Below are 22077 nucleotides of genomic sequence, written 5' to 3' on the forward strand. Positions count from 1 at the left end.
ACTCGCACACACGCGCGCACCCCCGGGCGCGCACACATCCCCGCCGCCGCACACCCGGCTCCGCACTCCTGGGGCGCTCACAAAGGGCCCCCTTGCCCCGGCCCGCCGGAGCCCCCGGAGAGCGGCCGGCGGGGCCTGTGGGGTGGCACTGCGTCCCTTTCCCGGCTGGCCGCGCCTCAGGTCCCCCGCCGCTCCCAGAAGGGGCCCCTCGGGCGTCCCCGCTACCCCACCATGCCCCGCCCGGCTGCCGCCGCGCTCGCAGCCCGAACCCCGGCCGGGGCGCCCAACTCTGGCTTCCGGCGCTCCCACCCGGAGTAGTCGGCCCCCTCCTCCTCGCCTGCGCCGCCGCCCGCGCCGCGTGTTCTCTCGCTCCTTTCTGCCCTCCTTTCCTGTCCCTGCCTCTCCTTTTATCTCCTCTCTTCTCTTCCACCTGCTCCCTGTTCCCTGTCCTCTATCTCTCCCGCTGTCTCTCCGTCTATCTTGCCGCCGCCCTCTCTCGCGCCCCCTCCTCCCCACCAGCCTGCGCTGCCTCTCACATTCTCCGCATTACACTGGGCACCGCCCGCCTCGCCGGGCCCAGGGTTCGAGAGCTCAGCGGGCGGCGAGGGGACCTGCCGCGCCCCGGCCCCGCCGCCACCTCCGCTCTCCGCTCGCTCCGCGGCTCCTGGCTCTGGCCTGGCGGGCGGCGACGTCCCGCGCTAGCCTCGGCTGTCGCTGACAGCTCCCATCTCGCCCGGGCTTAAAGGGATAGCGCACCGGGCTCGACCTGCCCCACCCGGGGGCGCCAAGGAGGGCGGCGTCGCCCCGCCGGAACGGTCCCGGGCTGTGGCGCAACCCCGGGCGGTGCGGGCGGCGCGGGCGGCGCCCCGTCCGCCGCCGTTGATCCCGGCCCTCCCGGGCTGGAGGTGAGTCAAGGAGAAGGGCGGTCGGGAGCTGTCCGGACCGTGCCATCCAAGGGGCGCGCAATGCTTGTTGGTGTCTAAGCCTAGGGGCAGGCCGGGGTGTGGGGCAGTGCGGGTTGGGCGCCGAGACTGCGGGGGCCAGGAGGAGGGATCAGGGAAACAGCTGTCCGGATCTGAGCCCAGGATGAGGGCACCTGTCATGCTGGGAGGACAGGGCTCATAGGATGGCCTCCCACTCCTGCTGTGTGACCTTGGACAAATGCCTACCTCTCTCTGGGCTTTGGTTTACCCTTCCTTGGAAGGACATTGGCTTACATCATCTCTGGGGCCATGCCGAACTCTGATATGGTGTTAGATCCTATAGGAGAGGGAGTCCCAAGCCAGGCCCTCAGCACCCGGAATCCCACCCACTCCTTGCCTCTGAGAGCTGGGGCAACAGCGGAGGCTGCACTCCTTGCCACCCCACCCCCACCAGGCCTGGTCTGCCCCCTCCCTCATTCTTTGACCTTTCTCCCCACCCTCATCAGGGGAACAAGGCAAAGTTGAAAGGTACAAGGACCTACCAGGGACAGCACACTACAGTTTACAGAACTCTTTTACATCCAAGATCTCCCTGGACCTTCATGATGCCCCTGGGAAATAAAGTTTAAGTTCACCCCTAAGGCTCCCTGTCAGCCTGATCCTGAACAGACCCGATGCATGAGCATTTCATCTTCCGTGTCCCCCACACCTACTTCCACCCCAGACAGACCCTTGCTCTCCAGCCTCCACAGAGGGATGCATGTTGCCCATTTATTTACTAAGCATCTATTATGTGCCCCATCCTATGCTAGGTACTGGGAACACACAGATGGTTTAGACACATTCCTGCCGTTAAAAACATGAAAGAACAGGAGATACAATGGACTTTTGGGGGTGGAGGAAGTCCAGGAAATCTTCTGGAGGAGGTGGCACTGAAGCCAAGTATTGAAAGATGAGTAGGAGTTGGCCAGGCAGAAAGGAACAGAAAGGGCATCCCATGCCAAGAGAAGAGCATTTGTGAAGACATGGTAGTGGGAAATAGGGAAGGATGGGTGTATTTGAGGGAAGAGAAGCTGTAAGAGCCTTGAATTGTTGAATTTCAACTTTGTTCTCGGGCAGCAACAGGGCTGCCACTTAGCGAATCTAGGCAGAAGCTCTCCCCATCTTTCAGCTATCACAGAGGCATGGCTAAGGGCTCCCAAATCCAGGAGCTTTTGAAAGGGGCCTCCTCTCCTCTCCTAGGAAACCCAATCCCAACCTCTGTGCCCAATTCCTGCAGCCAGACGCAGCACAGTCTCCCCCTGCTGACCAGAGCTGGAAGTAGGAGAAGCCCAGGCTTCGCTCTGGCTGTGATGTGAGTCCAGGGAGGGCTAGACTTTGGCACCCTCACCCCCCATCAAGGTACCCTGCACAGACTCCACACCTCAGCAATACCCAGTGCCACTTCCAGCCTGAGTGTCCTCAGTGTCCTGTACAATGGGAATAAAAATACTCAGCCACCAAGGAGGCTGGTGAAGAATTCGTAAAGAATAATCCACACAGGGGCACCTGGGTGGCAGAGTCCATTGAGGGGTCTACTCTTGGTTTCAGCTCAGGTCATGATCTCGGGGTCGTGGGATCGAGCCCTGGGTCAGGCTCCTCGCTCAGTGAGTAGTCTGCTTAAGACTCTCTCACCCTCTTCCCCTCCTCCTGGCTCCCACACTCTCTCTTTCTAAAATAAATAAATAAATCTTTAAAAAAAGGGAGGGGGCGCCTGGCGCCTGGGTGGCTCAGTGGGTTAAGCATCCGACTCTTGGTTTTGGCTCAGATCATGATCTCGCAGGCATGGAACTGAGCCTCGCATCAGGCTCTGTGGCTCAGTTCGGAGTCTGTTTGAGATTTTCTCTCCCTCTCCCTCCCACTCTCTCTCTCTCTCTCTCAAATAAATAAACAAAATCCTAAAAAAAAAAAAAAAAAAAAAAAAAAAGGATAATGCACAAAAATGACCCAACACACAGTAGACGTTCAGAAAATGTCTTTTTCTTTCCCCACACCTGAGCTTGGCTTTATGGCCTATCCCAAAGGCCCTTACTGTTCCTGTTCCCTCCTTTTCCGACCATTTCTCCTCTGCCTTCGTACCAGACTTCCTGGAGGCCTCAGGGGAGATGAGCTCACGGCTGTTGCCTGCTGGCTCAACACACCTCCTGAGGAGTCTTCCCAGGGCCTCCAGGTGGGCCCCAGGGAAGCCAAACAGACAAACAGCCTTTCCCCAGAGTGCCTGACATCCAAGCAGAACAACAATTCCAGTCCATTTTTCCCACTTCACTGTTCTGGGAGCCACTCAGCCTTTGTGTCTATGCTTGGGAATTTATGCCCCCAGCTTTGCTGTGCAACCTCAGATAATTAGCACACCCTCTCTGAGCCCCACCTTCCTCCCTAAGTATGGGGGCAAGCAGGTGTGTCCCAGAGGGGCACTAAACATAACTCACTTGTTTTCCCTCAGCAGCTCCAGGCCTCAGGCCTCTATTCAAGAGTTCTGCACAGAGGCAGGCAGGTACAGAGGTGTCTTTGGGACCCCCTTGTATCCTGCCCTTGTGCTGGTGGCCAGGAGCTATTGCCACTCTGTCTCCCAGCAGGCTTTACAGAGAGGCGAGGCAAGAATAATGAACAGGCCCACTTAGAGGAATCACTCTCCGCTGCCACAGCAACAGCAACTGGGGGCTGGGGGCCAGAGGCTGGGGGCGGGCCAGTGTGGGCAGCTCCAGGAAGGGGCTCCTTCACCAGAAGCTGGGGGCTGGCTGCTTCCTGCCACGAGGGCTGGGTCAGTGCCCCTGCAGATGCCGGTCCAGGGCCCCTCTGCTATTTTCAGCTATCTCCATAGGCCAGTGGGGGAGACCCTGGCAGTGTCCCAGACCCCGTCACCAAGCCAGGTCCTGCCCGGGGCTGGGTGACCCACATGGAGTCCCAGGAGGCAGTGGGCATTTCCTGCCTGCCTTCTTAGCCAACCCCTGTTTTCCAGGGTCAGGCTGAAAAATAAATAGGGTCACTCAAGATTCAGAGAACGGCCCCACCCAGCCAGGCTGTCTCCGTGCATCTCACATCCATCTCCCCACCTCCAGTCTTTTCCCACAGATCCCTACCACTTGGTTGACACAATCCATCCACGTCTCAAGTCCTTCCACCCCTAAACAGCTTTCCTCAACTACCCCCTGCCTACAGCAACTTCTTGCCTCCTCTTTACTCTTAACAGACGCTGTGTCAGGAGTCTTCATTCACTGGTTGGTCCTCACACTGATCCTGGTTTATCATTTCCATTTCAGAGAAGAAAAAAACCAAGGTTCAGTGTGAAGCTCCAGGATTTTAACTGAGAGCCATTGTTCTTCATTCTTTCCACGAACATGTTTTTTTAATTTTTTTAATTAAATTTTTTAAATTTGAGAGAGAGAGAGCATGAGCAAGGGGAAGGGCAGAGGGAGAGAGAGAAGCAGACTCCACACTGAGCAGGGAGACTGAGCTGGGGCTCAATCTCAGGACCCCAGGATCATGACCTGAGCCAAAGCAGACACTTAACCAACTGAGCCACCCAGGAGCCCCTCTTTCCACAAACATTTATTGAGGGCTTACTCCCCACCAGGCACTGTGTCAGGTGTGGGGAATACATATCAGAGAACTTAGAGTCTAGAGGAAGAAAAAGAACTCAAACCACTGTGCAAAGAGATGTGGAATTATACCTCAGACAAGTGCTATGAAGTTATGGGGCTGGTGGGTGGAGGGCCAGGCTGGTCTTGGGAATCAGGAAAAGGCAGGAGGTGACATTTGACCCAGCCCCAGAAAGTTGGGTAGATGTTAATTTTTAGGAGTAGGGAGTCCAGAGAGAGGGAACAGCATGTGCAAAGTCCCTGCAGTGAAAGGAAGGAGAGAAAGCCCATGTGGTCAGAGCATGAGAAGAGACAACTGAAGATGGGGCTGCAGGTGGTATGCGGCCAGGACCACAGGTTCTAGTGGGCCCTGTCAGGAGTTGGGAGTTTAGGCTGGTGGCTCTGGGCTGGCCCTGGAGATGTGAAGCAGAGGACAGTGCCCCACAGCTCCTCCTACTGCTTCCCAGCCCATCACTCGGCAGCCTGCCCCTAGGGACCAATACTAACCCTTTCTTCTAATGTCCGGACCCTAGCACAAGGTAGGCATGCTGGGGACTCAGACTTGACAGCCAACCTGACAGCACGGTGAGGAGGACAGGAGACCTGGGCTCAGCCTCCACTCAGATACTAGCTAAATAACTCTGGGTGATACCTGCCCTTCCCTGTCCCCCATCACTGTCAAGCAGCGACTGGACTGGTCCTCTCTGCCATCTCTGGTTGATTCTGGTCACACCCTGTAACAAGGGGATGGAAAAGATAAAACAATCAAAATGACCCCACCAGAGCCAGATTCCAGGCCCTAGAGCCCCGGGGCCCAAGGATCCAATTCAGCTCTTACAGGCCAATAGGGACTCCCAGACATCTGATGTGGGGAGTGGGTGAGGGTCCGGGAAGCCCCTTGGAATACTCCATTTGGGAAGGGCTGGGGAAGGTAAGCTCAGGAATGGAGGAGGAATGAGAAGCATCGGGCCCCAAGCTGAATTGGATCCTTGGGCCTTTGGTTTTCCCAGCTGTAAAAGGGTATAATTCTTTACTCCTTGTGTCTCCCTAGGTAGGAGGGAGGATAAAGGAAGCTGGAGGCTCCAGCTACTCTGTCAGGGGCACTGACCCCTTGTCAAGCATTCCTCCTGGGAACCTGAGATCATCACCCCTGGGGGACACAGACACACGCAGCAGGAGGGGGGATGTTGGGCGTCCTGTTCCTGAGAGATGGGATTGGAGTTGCAGTTTGGGAGGCCAGTGGGGTAGGAGGAATTCGGGGACCTGGGAGGTTGTGAAGCTATGGCAGGGGGCTGGGGGAGGGGGGAGGCAGACCTGCCATTCGGCTCCCACTCACAGAGGGTGTGCTCTGTGCCAGGCCCCTGGGGCCCTGTCCTCAGGAGATTCACAGGCCCTGGGCAGACAGGCACTTGAACAGCCACTTCCACAGAGTAAGGCCAAGGTTCCAAGTTCTGGAGTAGACACGGGTTGGGGTGGGGGGGTTGGAGGCTGGCAGGGTCGTAGAACTGAGAGTCAGGAGCCCCTGGAGCCTGGCCTCAAGCCTCAGAGGTGAGCGGGGAGCCCACTGCCTTCACCTGGGCTGGCATCGGCCTGATCTGGCTCTCCCAAAATGGCCATGGAATGGCTGTCCTTGAAGGAGCATAGGAATTCACGGGGGGGTAGAAGGTGGGGGGCTAGGGAAGGAGGAATGTGGGGGTGGGGTGGAAGGACACAACTGGGTCCGGGTTACCTCTGATTCCTTGGCACCCACCACACCCACCAGCCCAGGCCTGGCCACTGCAGGGGTCCAGGGAGTATATCCTGGCCACATGGATGGTGTTTGAATGCAAAGAGGGAAAGAGGGAGGACTGCAGAAAAATTAGAAAACACCCACACTGTCGAGGGGGGTACACTGCTAGGAGGTGGCAGGACAGGGGATCAGGCCTGGTCACCAAGGTCCTTGGATGTCATGTGAGGGTGATTGGACTTTGAAGGGTTTTAAGGGGAGGCACACCCTCACACCAGCCTCCCTCGACTGTCTGCAGAGTGCAGGGGGCCCCACAGTGCCCTTCCCAGACCCCTGCAGGCTGAGACACTCCTCCCTGCTGCTGGGAGTGGGGAGGTTGGCAGACCACACATGAGTACCTTCCCCTCAGCTGAAGCGAGAGCCTCCTCCCCCAAGGCTTGCCCTTCCATGGGCAGCTGCATGCAACCACTGGTCAAAGAGGGGTATAGGCCTGACACTCACCCCAACTCAGGTCAACGCCGCAGGCAGCTGAGGCCCAGAGATGCCCATGGATCTGTACTGCGAAGGTGCCCCAGTCCTACTTCTCCCTCTGCTCCACTCTGCCTCCCTCACTCCCTCCCCTCCCTGGTGTTGATCCCAATAAACCACTTGCATGCTCATCTCCCTCCACACACCGGCATTATCATCCTGATTTTACCCAGAAGGAAACTGAGGCTCAGAGATGGTGAGTGACTTGCCCACAGTTGCGCAGTGGTAAGTGCTAGGTCAAGGCCCGGCTGGGGAGGTCAGGGCCCCTGGCCGGCTGGGGATTGGAGGAGAGTCCATCCCCGGGGAAGGCCAGTCCAGACCATAGGCCAGTACAAGAACCAGGAAGGACTTAGTCCATCTGTCTCTCTCTTTCCATTCCACAGATGGGGAAACTGAGATTGGAGAAGGGACCAGACGCCCAGCCTCAAAATGTCTGTTGATGATGGCCCCACGAGTATTCCCTAGGGTTCTGCCTCCTGGCCCAGCATGAGTGTTTCCTCTGGACCAGAGTGATGCTGTCTTCCCGCCTGCTCCCCTTTCCAAGCCCAGCACCCGGTCTCAGGCTGGGGGACCCGGCTGGGTTGACCCCTACCCGATTTCCCAAGGTGGGAACGAGGTGCCTGCAGCTTCAAGGCCCATTGCAGAGACCTCTGCAGCCGCCTGAGCTGCCCAGCCCTGGCCTGGAGTCAGGCTCAACTGGACCAGGCGGGCAGGCAGGCATCTGATTGGCACAGCAGAGCAAACAGACGGGAAGGAAATCAATTTGAGTGTTTGATTAATTTTAATTTTTAATTTGCATGGAGAGTAATGCACCCCATTTGACGCTGCATGCTCACTGCAAGCTGCTGATGCTCACCATGGCCGCCCCAGCTGCAGCTCGCCGTGCCCCGCGGCTCCCCGCCCTTCTGCCTGGCGAGCCAGCCCCTCAAGCGGCAGACTGGCCTTCTGCGAAGCCAGGACAAAAGGCCCCCCATCCGGGGACCTGCACCCTCCTGCCCAGGAGAGAAGTGTTTGGTAAGTGCCCTCCGTGCCAAATGGGCGGGGCCAAAGATGCGCTCCCTCTTGGGAGGAGCCTGGCTGGCACCGTCTGTGCCAAAGTCAGGCGGCTGATGGACTTCTGGGTGTGGTGACAGAGCGGTGTGGGGGCCAAGGGGGATTCTGTGTGTACCTTAGCTGAGAGCTGTTAAGTAGTCCCCCAGGCCACCTGGGTGCAGTCCTGTACCTCGAGTCAGATCTGTCTTAAAACTAGGACAGTCCCAGCTCTTGTGTTCTGTGACTTCCAGGGTCAGAGCTCTGTTGTCTCTTCATTTATATGGAATTTGACCAAACACACATGGATTGGGGAAAACTGGTCAAATTGAGAGAGATTAAGTCCATCGCTCCTGGTCCTCCCCTCTCCCCTGACCCGGCCTCATGCCCTGAGAGCATTATCCTATGGCGTTGATTGAGAACAGAGACCACTAGGTAAGGCACACCTGGTTGGAATCTTGGCTCTGTCACAAGCTGTATGACTTTGGGCAAGTCACATCATCTTACTGAACATGACCTTCAAGGACCCTTCTGACTATTCCCCTATTCCCCTTCAGACCTCACCCTCTCTTGGTATCTATTGAACATAACATTCAGTGGCCTCCTCCAGGAAGCCCTCCCTGATTAAGCCTTCTTTACTCCCCACCACTGCTATTCCCAGCTGCTGGCCCTGCCCTGAACATGAGCCCTCTCTGACCCCTCCTTGGCCCTCAGTAGCTCGACTGTACACTGCACACTCTGCCTGGGGTGGTGTGCTAGAGAGAACATGGCCCTTCATACAGATAGTCCTGGTTCAAATCCAAGCCCACCTCCATGTTGGCTGCTTAGGCCCATCCCTTAAACACCTCAAGTCCAACAGATCCAAGACTGAACTCATGCTTCCTCCCCAAAGCCATGATTGCCTCTTTTTCTTCCCTACCTCAATAAACAACACCCTGGTCAACCAATTGCTCAAGCCAGAGAGTTAGGAACCACTGAAACTCCTCCTCTGCTTCATTCCCCACTTCCTATTCTACCCCAGGTCCTCTGTCCCCACCCTCTACTATATATCCTCTGATAGGGCAGGCAAGGCAGGGAGAGGGATTCTCCACTACGTGACAGGGCTGGAGAGCCTTCAGAGAACAGCCAGTCCTACCCTCCCATTTTACAGATGAGGACACTGAAGCCCAAAGAGTGACAAAGACCTGCCATGAGCCCGATGGTGGGTTGCCCATAGCAGAGCCACACTGAGAAGCCAGGTCTCCTCTGTGGCCAGGTAGGGATCTCAGAGAAGTCATAGTCAAGGCCAGGCCCTGTGATAGTGACAGTAGGGAACCTGAAACCGTTGAAGTCTTGGCCCACTTCCCCCACACCCCAGTCCCAGAGAAGCTGCAGGGGAGGAGTGAGGGGCTGGACTGTGTTCAAATTCCCAGGCAGAATGAATAATCCACAAATGAGAGCTCATGACAGTCAGACATCACTTCATGATGACTCCACAGCCAGGCCCCTGGAAGTCCTGCTCGGTTGTGACCACAAGAGCAAAAGGGAAGGAGCCTTGGCTGTGATTGGAGTCAATGATCATTTTCTGTGTCCCCCTCCTCACCCAACTCACAGTGCCTGAATTCCACCATTGTGCCTAGCTCAACTGCAAATTAATGCATTTCTGGTGCTCAGAAGAGCTGGTATGAGGGTGGGAAAGAGGGCATGAAGAGGTCATCTCAGTGAGGGGTTCTGGAGAGGCACTTAGGGTAGACAGGGCTTTTATTGAGCACCTTCTGCATGCTGGGCACTGTGTGAAGTACTTTACAAACTTCCTCCCAGCAGCTTCAAGGCCCCCTCCATGTGACCCAAGCATCACTGAAACCCTTCAGGGCTCAGTTTCTTCTCCTGTAAAATAAAATTAGTAATAATAGCTACCTCTAGAAGCAGTTGGGTGGTTAAATAAGGTGGGTAAAGTGCTTCCTACATTGCTAAACACAAAGTAGATGCTAATTAAAAGCTAATTATAAATGAGACAACTCACATGCTAAGACCTAGAATCCACCCAGCTCACACTTGTCAAATCTGAGCTGTTAATAGGATAAATGTCTCACCATTTGCTGCGGGAATGGGGCAGAGCTGGAGGTGGAGAGTGGTGTCTGCCCAGGGCTACGGGACAAAGGAGTCACCTAGAAATCCAGGGCATTTCTGCTAAGGTGAAGCCTGGAGAAGGGCTGAGCCTACAAGGAATGGGCCACCAGGGACCATCACCCTCTCTTATCCTTTAAAAACCTCTCTCTGAGGTTTGGGCTTGGATGGGCTGACTGCAGAGATCCCCAAGTCTTCCAAGTGGACCAAGCCAGGAAGTCAAGGAGGAGTGAGCACCTCATCCATTAGGAGGGAGAGGGGAGTGGCAGAGACCCAAAATGAAACAGAGACATTAGGAAGACAGCCATGTGACAGCCTCCACCACGCAGGCCTCACAGCACCTGTGCTTGGCCTTTGCTTACATGTTCTTACTTCCTCCCCTGCACAACCATGCCAAGGGATTATCATAGCCAGACAAAGATGAGTCTCTCACAGGCTAATAATGACTTACCCAAGGCCATTGCCTATATGCCCCAAAGCCAAGATTTGAACCTTGGTCTTGCTGGCTCCTCAAGACCATGGTTGGAACCACCACGAAGAAGGAGCAGGGTGGGGGCTGGCACCAGGGCCCAACTTCCCCCCAGGGTGTCCATAGCCCCTGGCCCAGGGCACTCGGGCCTCCCAGTTCCCAAATCCGTGCTTCCTCAGACACTCCAACAGCTTACAAGCCCAGGAAGCATTTACCTCTTCCAAGTCTGACCCTACAAGCAAGACTGGGGGTACCAGGGCACCTGGGTGGCTCAGTCGGTTAAGTGTCTGCCTTTGGCTCAGGACCTGGGATCCTGGGATCCTGGGATCAAGCCCTGCATCGGGCTCCCTGCTCAGCGGGGATTCTGCTTCTCCCTCTCCCTCTGCCCCTCCCCTTGCACTTGTGCATGGTCTCTCTCTCTCTCTCATAAATAAATAAAATCTTAAAAAAAAAAAAAGACTGGGGGTACCATGGGAAGAACCTGGTCATACATCAGAGCTGGGACAGAAATGCTTGGATTTAAAAATAATAACATTTTACTGCACTAACCACATGTCAAACATTGCTTTCAGTGCTGTATATATCATGTTTAATTCTCACAGCACCCTATGATGTAGGTGCTTTATCATACCCATTTTACAGATAAGGAAACTGAAGAGTAGAGAAGTTAAGTAATGTGCCCAAATTTGCATAGCCTGGGAGAGGCAGAGCCAAGATTCAGTTTCAAACAGTGAGGTTGCAGAGGCCAAGACTGTAACCATTCGCCTCATTGTCCATCCAAACAACCAACTACTGCCCCCAAGCCCAGGTGGTACTGCCCCCAAGCTCAGGTGCCCCCAAACCCAAGGTGGTGTTGGCGGAGGATTCTACATACAACACTCCTATTTTCACACACTTTTTAGAGTGCAGAAAGTGACACCTGTGTCTTTGCAGACTCAGCACAGAGAAGCAAGCTGGACTGTCACTGTTTTTGCTTCTGTTCCAGAAGACACAGTCCCTGGCAGTTGGACCACATGGAAACATGAGGCCACTGACTTACTAAATGACTTGGGTATGTCATGTCCCCAGGGCCCGAGGCCCAGGTCCCATTCATATGATGACTTCCCGGGATGAACCTGTTCTGAAAGGCCCAACGCCTCATTCCACCCACCTCCAGAGAGTTTGGAGCACTCTCCAGGGTCCTGAAATACCTCTCCTGCCTATAGACAGGACGCCTGCAGACCCCAAAGCTGACTTAGTTCTCTGAACACGTTCTTTATTTTTTATTTTTTATTTTTTTTTAAAGATTTTATTTATTCATTTATTTGAGAGAGTGAGAGAGAGAGAGAGCATATGAGAGGGGGGAAGGTCAGAGGGAGAAGCAGACTCCCTGCCGAGCAGGGAGCCCGATGCAGGACTCGATCCCGGGACTCCAGGATCATGACCTGAGCTGAAGGCAGTCGCTTAACCAACTGAGCCACCCAGGCGCCCACGTTCTTTTTTTTTTTTAAAGATTTTATTTATTTATTTGACAGAGAGAAACACAGCGAGAGGGAACACAAGCAGGGGGAGTGGGAGAGAGAGAAGCAGGCTCCCCGCTGAGCAGAGAGCCCGATGTGGGGCTCGATCCCAGGACCCTGGGACCATGACTTGAGCCGAAGGCAGACGCCCAACGACTGAGCCACCCAGGCGCCCCTGAACACGTTCTTTAAAACCAGACTGGTAGGTCAACATTTTAGACATGGACTATTACCATAAGCACACATGGGGAGCTATTTCTCAGATTCACCACCATCACCACCAAGGAGAATCCTTTTGTGACGTTCATGAATTAATGCACCTCTCCCTCTTGCCTGTTGGTGGCTCCATTCCCATCTGAATTTTCATATAAAGGGTGTGCCTCACAGAGGTGGGCTGGTCTATAGCCCTGGAATTGGGGTGATTGTGGCAGGAGGTATACAGCCCAGGTGCTCAGTAAATGTCATCAGCTGCCATTATCACTACCATTATCATCATCTTCCCTGGGCAGCCCCGGCCATGTGGGACCCAGACGTGAGGGCACATCTAGAGAGAAGGCAGGGGTTTCCATTGCTGTGCTTGAAAGACAGCCAGATGGCAGCATTAAGGAGAAGGAGGAGAGAGGCCGTCCTTTCAAAGGCTACTCAGATCTTCTCTCTCCTAAAGTGCCCCCATTGGAGGACCTGGAATATCTCTGCCCTACCTGGGCTTTCAAGTTAAAAACTGGGTAAAGTGTATTTCTCAGTCGTCACACCCACCATCCATAAGTCTTGATGGGGCAACCTCATGAGTTTGCTCCAGGACAGTTGATTATGGGACCAACTGTTCCCTCTATACCCTGCTTCTCTGGGGCCCCCAGACTCTACATTTCAGTTGAAAACCAGGCAGTCAGATTCTAGTGATTGAAGAAGGCAGGGACCCTCCCCATTTGAGGAAGGGGCCCAACTCATGGGGAAAAAGCTGTGACCCCCTACAAGGGTGGAGGATGGGGAAAGAGAAGGAACTACACCTACCTTTTGCTTCCCCCTCCCACATTATCCCAGTTATCCCAGCCTGGAAGGGGCAAGGTCCCAAGGCAGAGGCCCCTTATTTTTATCAGCACATCCAGCCCCAGCCAGCCCCAGGACACTGTTATGCAGTCTCCTTTGCAGAGCAACTGTGCAGGCTCCACTGCTAGGCCTGGGAACCCTCAACTCCCCCTTTCAGCAAATACTTCAGTCCCTGCTGTGTGCCTGACCTGTGTCAGGAAATCGTCTTACACTTGATCCCATTTGATCCTTATGACAGCCCGTGGGAGTCAGTATTTTACGGGTGAGGAAACTGAGCCCAGAGAGGTTAAGTTATTTTCCCAAGGTCACACAGCTGAGAAGGGGCGGATTAGGAACTCCCTCTTCCAGCCTGATGAGAGCAGCTCTCCTAGGCCTGTCCCAAATGGTTGATTCCACAGAGCTGGCCACAGCAGAAACCTTTGCCTGAGTACAAAGGAGCCTCACTGAGGAATTAGGAAGAAAAGGAATGTCTGGCCTAGCTTACACCTGCTCTGGAAGAACCTGCCCAGCTGGCTCCATGGGTCTTGGAAGGACACGCCATGTGGGCAATGGTCAAGGCGATGGAGGAGAAAAAGCTCAACTCCTTCCTTGCTCCCTTCCTGGCAGGAAATCAGGCTCCCAGACCACAGTTGGGGCTGAAGGTGGGGAACAGAGAGGGGATATGCACTGAGGGGTCCCGGAGGCAGCTGTGCTCCCTTCCCCCACCTGAATACACACCACTCACTTGTCTGGGCCACTGGGGAAGACCCCTTCTGAAATGTCAACCTTTTCTGAAAGGGCCAGGGGTCACCTCACCCAGGGGTCAGGTAACCAGAAATGGGCCTGTTGATTTTTCAAGAGAAACCAAAAGCCAGCTTTTCCTCGGAAACTGCCCATTTTTAAAATATTGGCCACTAGTTCAATTTTTTTCAAAGTACTCCTTGGGCCAAACATTCACCACCTCTGGCTTCTGCCCTTAGATGTTCCTAGTGGCCAAGGCCCCAGTGGATACCAAGGCAGTGTGGGCCCAGCAGTTCACAGGTCAGAGACCCTGCCCATCTTCCCTCATCTGAGCCTCAGGGATTGAAAGTGTCTTTTTACAGATGTAGCAACTGAGGCTCAGAGAGGACAGAGTCCCTGGTGAGGCCAGGCCTTGGCCCGAAGCCAGGCCTTGGCCCCAGGCCAGGTCAGTGAACTCCTGCTGCCCCAGGTCAGTGAACTCACTCCTCGATGTAGCCCAGGAACATAGGCAGGCCCTTTGATGAGAAGAAATCTAGGTTCTACCCAGATGGGCCCAGCCTGAGCACAGAGGAGGACACCAGGCTGCTCAAGGGGACAGGCCCAAGAGCCGGGCCAGAGGGGGCACTGGTTTTATTCACCCTTCTATCCTCTCTGGGCCCTTGTGAGTGACATTCCATGTGGGAACAGACCCACAGGACCCAGAAGAAGTAAAACTGGGTGGCATGTGGGCTGCCAGCAGCCCTGGTAGTGGGAACATATGACGGATTGAGTTGGATTTCCTCCATTTGGAGGTGATGCTGGCTCTGCGGTGTGTTAGTCTCATCAAGATTTTGTTGCTGCGTTGGATAGTGTGGGACTGGATGGGGATGGGGCTCAGGGGCCTGAGCCCACAGGGAGCTAGAGCCCAGGACGCAAGACCCCAGGCTTCTCATGGTAGGACGGCAGGGAGGTAAGAAAATCCACAAGTCCAATCAAGGAGGCACCAACCAGTATCCTTTCTTGGCATTTAACACACATATACACGTGTGCTCAAGGCATGTGCATGGAAGCAACAGTACATGCACCCGTGGTGTGTATACAGGCAGATAAACAAGCATACATTCTCATACACATCCCCAAGCCTTCGCTCACACAGTGCTCCCCACCTAGGACACTTTCCCTTTCTCTCTGAAGTCCCCATGTCATTTTGGGGGGTCCCCTCCTTTTCCTAGCCTCTGGAGCCCCTCCTTTCCTAGCTCCAGAGGAGCGTCTGGACCATTACTCAGGCCTGGGGGTAAAATACAGATTCCCAGCACTCGGCATGAGCCCTTACGCTCATGTGTGAGAGAAGAAAGGGGTCCTAGGACAGGGTGGATCCCAGGGACCAGGACAGTGCCAGGACTGACAGAGGGACAGGGAGGAGTCCCAATACTCCCAGGATGAGACTGCAGAGGTTGCCAGCAAGAGACTGAGGAGGGCATCCCTTCCAAAGAAAAGGACGGCAAAGCTGGGTCTGAAAACCCCTCCTTCGGCGCCCCCTCATGGAAGTTCTCCAGGACTGCCCTGGGCAGGGTGTTCTGAGTTCCAGCAGCCCTGATAGTGGGCAAAACCCACTGAACACTGCACTCAGGAAATCTTAAATCTTCCCACAGCTCCCAACCTCCTGGATCAGCTCCAGACCAAGGACTGGACTTTTAAAACCCAAGCCCTTCTGTGGTGGGGAGGTAGCCTTCAGCTCCTAGCAACGGAGAAACCAGATCAAGTGTGATTGGTCAGTTCCAGCTCAGAGGAGGAAAGGCGTGAGCTGATTGGCTGACGATATTTATAAAAGGGAGAACCAGCGACCACGAGGTAGCAAGTCCCTGCAAAGGAAGGTGGTAGGGCGTGGCTGAGCTCCATCCCCACAGCTCAGAACTCCACCTGCCGCCCAGGCAGGCCCGAGATGACCACTCCCAGTGGATGTGTCCAGTTTCACCCATCCCAGCAGACCCCAAACTTGGTGTTCCTAGGCATGTGGGCTGGACCCAGTCTGCTCAGGAAGGTAGAACTACTTGCAATAAAGCAAATGTTTTTGGCACCCAGAGAGTTAAGCCTGGATCAACCAGGACAAACCTATAAGTATTCCCCAGAGGGCCGCAGACCCTGTATACCCGGACAAGTTACTGAAAGGTTGCCCCAGAGCTTCCAAGCTGGAGGGGCTTTGGGGCTAAAGTCACCTGGTTCCCATTACGCAGATGAGGAAAATGAGGCCCAGAGGCAGCAAGGAAGGGGAGGGCGGGAGGGATTTGTCCTTGGTCACACAGATTCTTACAAGCAGAGCTGGGACTGGGACCCTGTTCTCCTGACACCCAGTCTGCCCCACGCTCTTCCCTCTGCCCCAGACAGACCCTTCATGAGGCCCAGCTCTTATGCAGCAGTGTGCCTTTGCACGTGTACCTGGAATGCTTTCCTTCCATCTCTACCAGGCAAACCCCCATCCATCCTTCAGTTGTCAACTCAGGGATCGCCCTGTCTAGGAAACTTCTCCACCCGTGTGCTCCTGTGGCTTCCTGCATGCCATCTCTCAGAGCTCTGGCCACGCTAGAGCCTCACTGTTCACGTGTCTGTCCCCCCACAAGGCTGTGGCCCCTCAAAGGCAGGGTCAATCTACTCCATCCTCATGTCTTCACCACTCAGGCAGGGCTCAGGGCACAGCTGGAGGCTGAGAATGAAATGTCTCTTCAATAGAGGAATGAAAGACTTTAATCTCACGGTTTGCTTCCAACATGATTTCTATTTTCCAGGTGCCCAGCCCTGTGCTTGATAGGAGAGAAGGGGAGAGCGGAGGCCCAAGCCCTGCCCTCGAGAGCTCCCAGACTGCAGCTGGGGCAGAAGATGCGTTAAGTCAGGGGTTCAGGCATGGTGTGCTCAGGGTTATTACGGCTCGGGTGGAAATCTCAGGGTCGTGGGATCGAGCCCCGCGTCGGGCTCTGCATTCAGCAGGGAGTCTGCTTGAGATTCTCTATCTCCTGCTCCATCTGCCCCTCCCACCACTTTCTTCCTCTCTCTCAAATAAATAAATAAATCTTTTTTAAAAAAGAAGAAGAAGAAGAGGGGTGCCTGGGTGGCTCAGCCGTCTAGTGTCTCCCTTCGGCTCAGGTCATGATCCCAGGATCCTGGGATCGAGCCCCACATCGGGTTCCTTGCTCGGCAGGGAAGCCTGCTTCTCCCTCCCCCACTCCCCCTGCTTGTGTTCCCTCTATCGCTGTCTCTTTCTCTCTGTCAAAAATAAATAAAAATCTAAATAAATAAATAAATAAATAAATAAAAATAAATTTAAAAAAGAAGAAGAAAAATATATATATTAAAAAAAAAAGAAGCAGCAGCTATACTGACAGAGGGGACAGATAATGATCAAGACAGACAGAGGACAGACAGGTGATATGAGGGACCCCACTCTATGGTTTTCCTCCTGCTTCTCTGGCTGTATCTCCTGTCCTCTGCCAGCCCCAATCGTGGGGCTCCCAGGGCTCTGTGCTTTGCCTTTTCTCTCCCCACAGCCTGCCCGCACGGGCCAACCCCCCTCTTCCACCTCCACCCCGATGGTGCCCACACCTCTGCTTCAACCTGGTGCACCCAGCTGCCTGAAAACACCTCCACCTGAACGTCCACCGTGTCCGGATAACAAAACGCTCTCCCCCCACCACCTGGTCTACCCTTCTTCCAGGTGCCCATCTTAGTGCCTGCCACCCCTAGCCACCCAGTCACCCAAGCCCGGAGCCTGGAAGCCCCCCTGTCACCTCACTCTCATCACCCCCTCATTCAACCACTAGATTCTTTCAACTCTAGCTCCTAAATGACCATGAATCCATCCATTCCTCCCCACCCCTGCTGGGCTCCCCCTCCAGTCCAACGGTAGTAGGTGCTGTTGGTGTCCCACGCAGATCCTTTTTACCAGGCCAGTGCGTCTGTCCCCCAGATGCTGTGAGGGCCGGCTGCTAACAACACGGCTGCCCACGGTGAGGGGCATGGCTGGGGGTTACGCCCACAGCCAGTGCTGAGAGACCCAGGCACAAAAGCCCGCTCGGAGCCTCCTGACAACGCTCATGCTGTCCAGGCGCCACTGGGACAGCAGCTAAGAGCAGACTTCAGTGGACCCCATGTCCTTGCCCAGCTTCCTCCCCCTCCTTTCCTGCCCCCCTCACTCCTCTGTGGATATCATTCATTTAACAAACCTCTGGCACTCACACCTCCTTTTCTGGCTGCTTCTCAAGAACCCTAAGACATCATCTCCATGTTGAGCCAGTCAGAGCTACATATCCCACCCCCTTCACCACCCCCCCAGGGAAAAGCCTGGGGGCCCAGGTGCGGGCTGGGCTGGGGCAGGGGATGCTGGGGGCTCTGAGAACGGAATGCCAGGAATGGACGCAGATCCTCTTTACCCATCTTACCCCGGCTGGCCTGAGGGAGCCAGGCCAGGGCCCACCTGGCCTCCCAGACGCTGTGATTAAGTTTTGTGCCAGAAGGAGAATTGGGAGCTGCTGCTTTCCCTCCTCCCTTTTTTTCTTTTTTGCTTCCCTTTTGCTTTTTTTTTTTTCCAAAGGCTGAGCCCAAGTTAATCAGATAAATTCCTCGCCAGTCACACCAACAATTTTTCTAAGGTTCAGTCTCCCCAGAGCGACTCATAATTACTCCAGACTGAGACATTAAAGCAAAGGGGAAAGAAGAGACGGAGAAAAAGATGTTTTTAATTAAAAAATTAATTTTTCCAACAGACCCACTGACAGCTGCCCGGCTGTGGTGCTTCGCTACCCGTGAGACAATCCCTCTCCATCCCTTTCTTCCTCATTAAACTTTGAGAAAGGAGCTGGGCCAGGCGAGAGCTGTCCCCTCCCCTCAGCAAAGCTTCCTCTACCTCCAGCCGAAGCCTCCAGCTCTCTGGTCTCCTATAAAGCGAGTGGTTGGGTTGCAGGATTCTCAGCGGTACCGGTAGCCACAGAGCACAGGCTTTGGGGTCAGGCAGACGCAGGCGCCTATCCAATCACTGAGGACATGTGCGACTTGGCCAAGCTCCCTGGCACTTCTCCCCTCCAGTGAGGTCCTCAGGCCAGCAGCATCGACATCACCTGTTAGACCCCAGAATCTTGGACCCCACCCCAGATCACCTGAATCTCAATCTGTGTTTTATTTTTTTTTTTTTTTAAGATTTTATTTATTTATTTGACAGAGAGAGACACAGCGAGAGAGGGAACACAAGCAGGGGGAGTGGGAGAGGGAGAAGCAGGCTTCCCATGAGCAGGGAGCCCGATGCGGGGCTCGATCCCAGGACCCTGAGATCATGACCTGAGCCGAAGGCAGACGCTTAACGACTGAGCCACCCAGGTGCCCCTCAATCTGTGTTTTAATAAGATCCCTGGTGATTCATATGCACATTACATTTTAAGAAGCACCGCTTTGGTGGCTGAGCCTCAGCCACCTCCTCTGGAAAATCAGGATAATAAGAGACTCTGCCTTGCAGCTTAGTTTGCAAAGATTATGAAGATATATAAGAAAACAGTTCGGCAAACAGTAAAGCAGGAACTGCAAAAAAACACTCACTACTTATTACTCTGAGCCGTTCTGTTGTTTGGTGTCAAACCTCACATCGTCAGTCAGGATGGTTCTCTAAATCCATGCTCTGTGGACCTACCACTAACCCCCTCCACGTGTCTGCAAACCTATAACAGTGACAGAGAAAATTCTTTTTTTTTTAAGATTTTATTTATTTATTTGACAGAAAGAGACACAGTGCGAGAGAGGGAACACAAGCAGGGGCAGAGGGAGAGGGAGAAGGAGGCTTCCCACTGAGCAGGGAGCCCGATGCGGGGCTCAATCCCAGGACCCTGGGATCATGACCAGAGCCGAAGGCAGATGCTTAACTGACTGAGCCACCCAGGTGCCCCAGAGAAAATTCTTTAAGAAAAGAAAGAACAAGGCATAACCTAAGGAGGACAGAGGAAACTGGCCCAGCAAAGCCACATGCTGGCTTCGGGACTGGATTTGCAAGGCCTACAAAGTCACCGAAGGATAAGAGCCCTGAGCAGAGTATTTTTTTAAAAAAGGATAAAACTAAAACTTTGGGGGCTCTTGGGTGGCTCAGTCGGTTAAGCGTCTGCCTTTGGCTCAGGTCATGATCTCAAGGTCCTGGGATGGAGCCCCAAGTCAGGCTTTCTGCTCAGCGGGGAGTCTGCTTCTCCCTCCCCCTCTGTTCTCTCTGTCTCACTCAAATAAATAAATAAATAAATCTTTAAAAGATCCATCAAGAAGAATAGAAGGTAAGAAGGATCAAGAGGTTCCAATAAACACTTAATAGAATTTCCAGGAGAGTCAAGGGATAGAAAAGAAGTGACAGTCAAAAATACAAAACCCTGGGTGCCTGGGTGGCTTAGTCATTAAGTGTCTGCCTTGCTCAGGTCATGATCCCGGGGTCCTGGGATCGAGCCCCGCATCAGGCTCCTTGCTCCGCGGGAAGACTGCTTCTCCCTCTGCCTCTGCTGCTCCCCCTCCCTGTGCTCTCTTGCTCTCTCTGTCAAATAAATAAATAAAATCTTAAAAAAAAAAATAGAAAACGAGATTCTTTCCTAAGATGAGAGGAAAGGGTAGATTCTCAGAATGAAAGTAAACACTGAGAGTCCAGCCCCTTAAATACAGTTATATCACACCCGTGCACGTGGCAGCACAACCGCAGAACATCAAAGGTGAGGAAAAAACTCTGCCAGAGAGAAGAGGCACCTCACTCACCAAAGAACCGACAGCAAGACCGGCAGATCTCTCCCCCGCAAGAAAAGAGGCCAGAAAACCATGGAGCAAATGCCACAAAGCTCTGCGTGAAAAAACACGGAGGGTACAATTCCGTTGGCAACTAAATAATCCTTTGAGATTAAAACAAAATAAAACCTTTCTCAAACCTAGAAAGACAAGAGAGTTATACCTGGAAGACCTTTACTGAAAGAAGTACTAAGAGATGTGCTTCAGCAAAATGTAAAGTAAACTTAAGGGAGGAAGTGGATAAAGAAACAAGAATGAGTGCAGAACATTGGTAAAAAAATGAAAGGGGGGGGCAGGGGCGCCTGGCTGGCTCAGTCAGTAGAGCGTGTGACTCTTGATCTTGGGTTGTAAGTTTGAGCCCACGTTGGGTAGAGAGATTACTTAAAATAAAATCTTTTTTAAACATTGTATGTATATAACTGAACTATTGGCCATAAAATAATAATAATAATGACAATAACAACTAAAATTGGGTTTCAAAAAAGTATAAGATTTCAGACAACAATTTTAAAAATTCTTTATTTGTCCAGAAGGACGATAGAGATACTGAATAACCTTGAACCTTCTCAGAAAAACTTGTAAGTAAATATGTATATTAAAATGTAAGAGTAGGGATGCCTGGCTGACTCGGTCGGTGGAGCATGAGACTCTTGATCTCAGGGCTGTGGGTTTGAGCCCCACGTCAGGTGTAGAGATTATTTTTAAAAAAATCTTTTCAAAAAATAAAATAAAATGTAAGAGTAACCACTGAAGATTATAAATACAATTTAATAGCTTGTGAGATGCAGCTAAAGCAATATTTAGAAGTAAATGTATAGCCTTAAATGAATTTATTAAAATATAGAAAAATTTTAAATACCACATTGAATTATTTAACTCAAAAAGGAAAAAAATGACTGATGGTTGGCAGAGGGGAGGTGAGTGCGGGGGATGGGAGACATAGGTGATGGAAATTTAGGGAGGACATTTGTCATGAGCACCAGGTGATGTATGGAAGTGTTGAATTACTATATTGTACACCTGAAACTAATAGGACACTGTATGTTAGCTAAATGGAATTTAAATTTTTTTAAAAAGGGAAAAAAATAAACACAAGAATAACCCAAAGAAAGTAGAAGAAAACAATAAAGATGGAAATTATTTATAACAGGAAATGAAAAACAACAGAGAGAGATGATTTCATGGATCAACAGAGAGTCAAATGATTTCACGGACCACATCCGCACTGCAGAGCTGCATCTTTACCTGCCATAAGAACTTTTGTTCTAACTTTGCCTATTTTTGAAAGTTATAACTTGTTTGTGGAGTTTTTTCAGGAGGTTTGATGACAGACTTTAGATTCAGGCCCGAATGTTTTTTGACCATGGGGTGGGGGTAGAACTCTGTGCCAAATACTGTTAGGACTCCTACCTCATTTTTAACCTCTCAACACTCAGTGAAGTGGGGAGGGCGGGGCTGTCACCTCGGGGCCCAGGGGCAGAGACTTGTCCATGGTCACGCAGCGGTTAATGGCACAGCTAGAAATAGAACACATGTCTCCGTCCCCCACCACCCCAGTTTTTCCCATATCTCTCCTGGCCACCTCCAAGCTGCAGGGGAACTGCAAAGTATCTCTCCCTGAAGCCTCCTTCCTGGGGCCGACTGGGAC

At 53.0% G+C, this 22077-nt stretch overlaps 1 long non-coding RNA gene across 1 annotated transcript; it reads left to right on the plus strand.

Moving 5' to 3' along the window:
* Positions 1-7: 7 nt before the first annotated feature.
* LOC118534280 (uncharacterized) lies at positions 8-18998 on the plus strand. The gene is made up of 3 exons (XR_004916574.2): positions 8-905; positions 7178-7808; positions 16427-18998. It is a non-coding gene; the product is annotated as an uncharacterized LOC118534280 (long non-coding RNA).
* The last annotated feature ends 3079 nt before the right edge of the window (positions 18999-22077 follow it).

This window comes from Halichoerus grypus, chromosome 8 (genome assembly GCF_964656455.1).
Source record: "Halichoerus grypus chromosome 8, mHalGry1.hap1.1, whole genome shotgun sequence".
Classification (NCBI taxonomy): domain Eukaryota; kingdom Metazoa; phylum Chordata; class Mammalia; order Carnivora; family Phocidae; genus Halichoerus; species Halichoerus grypus.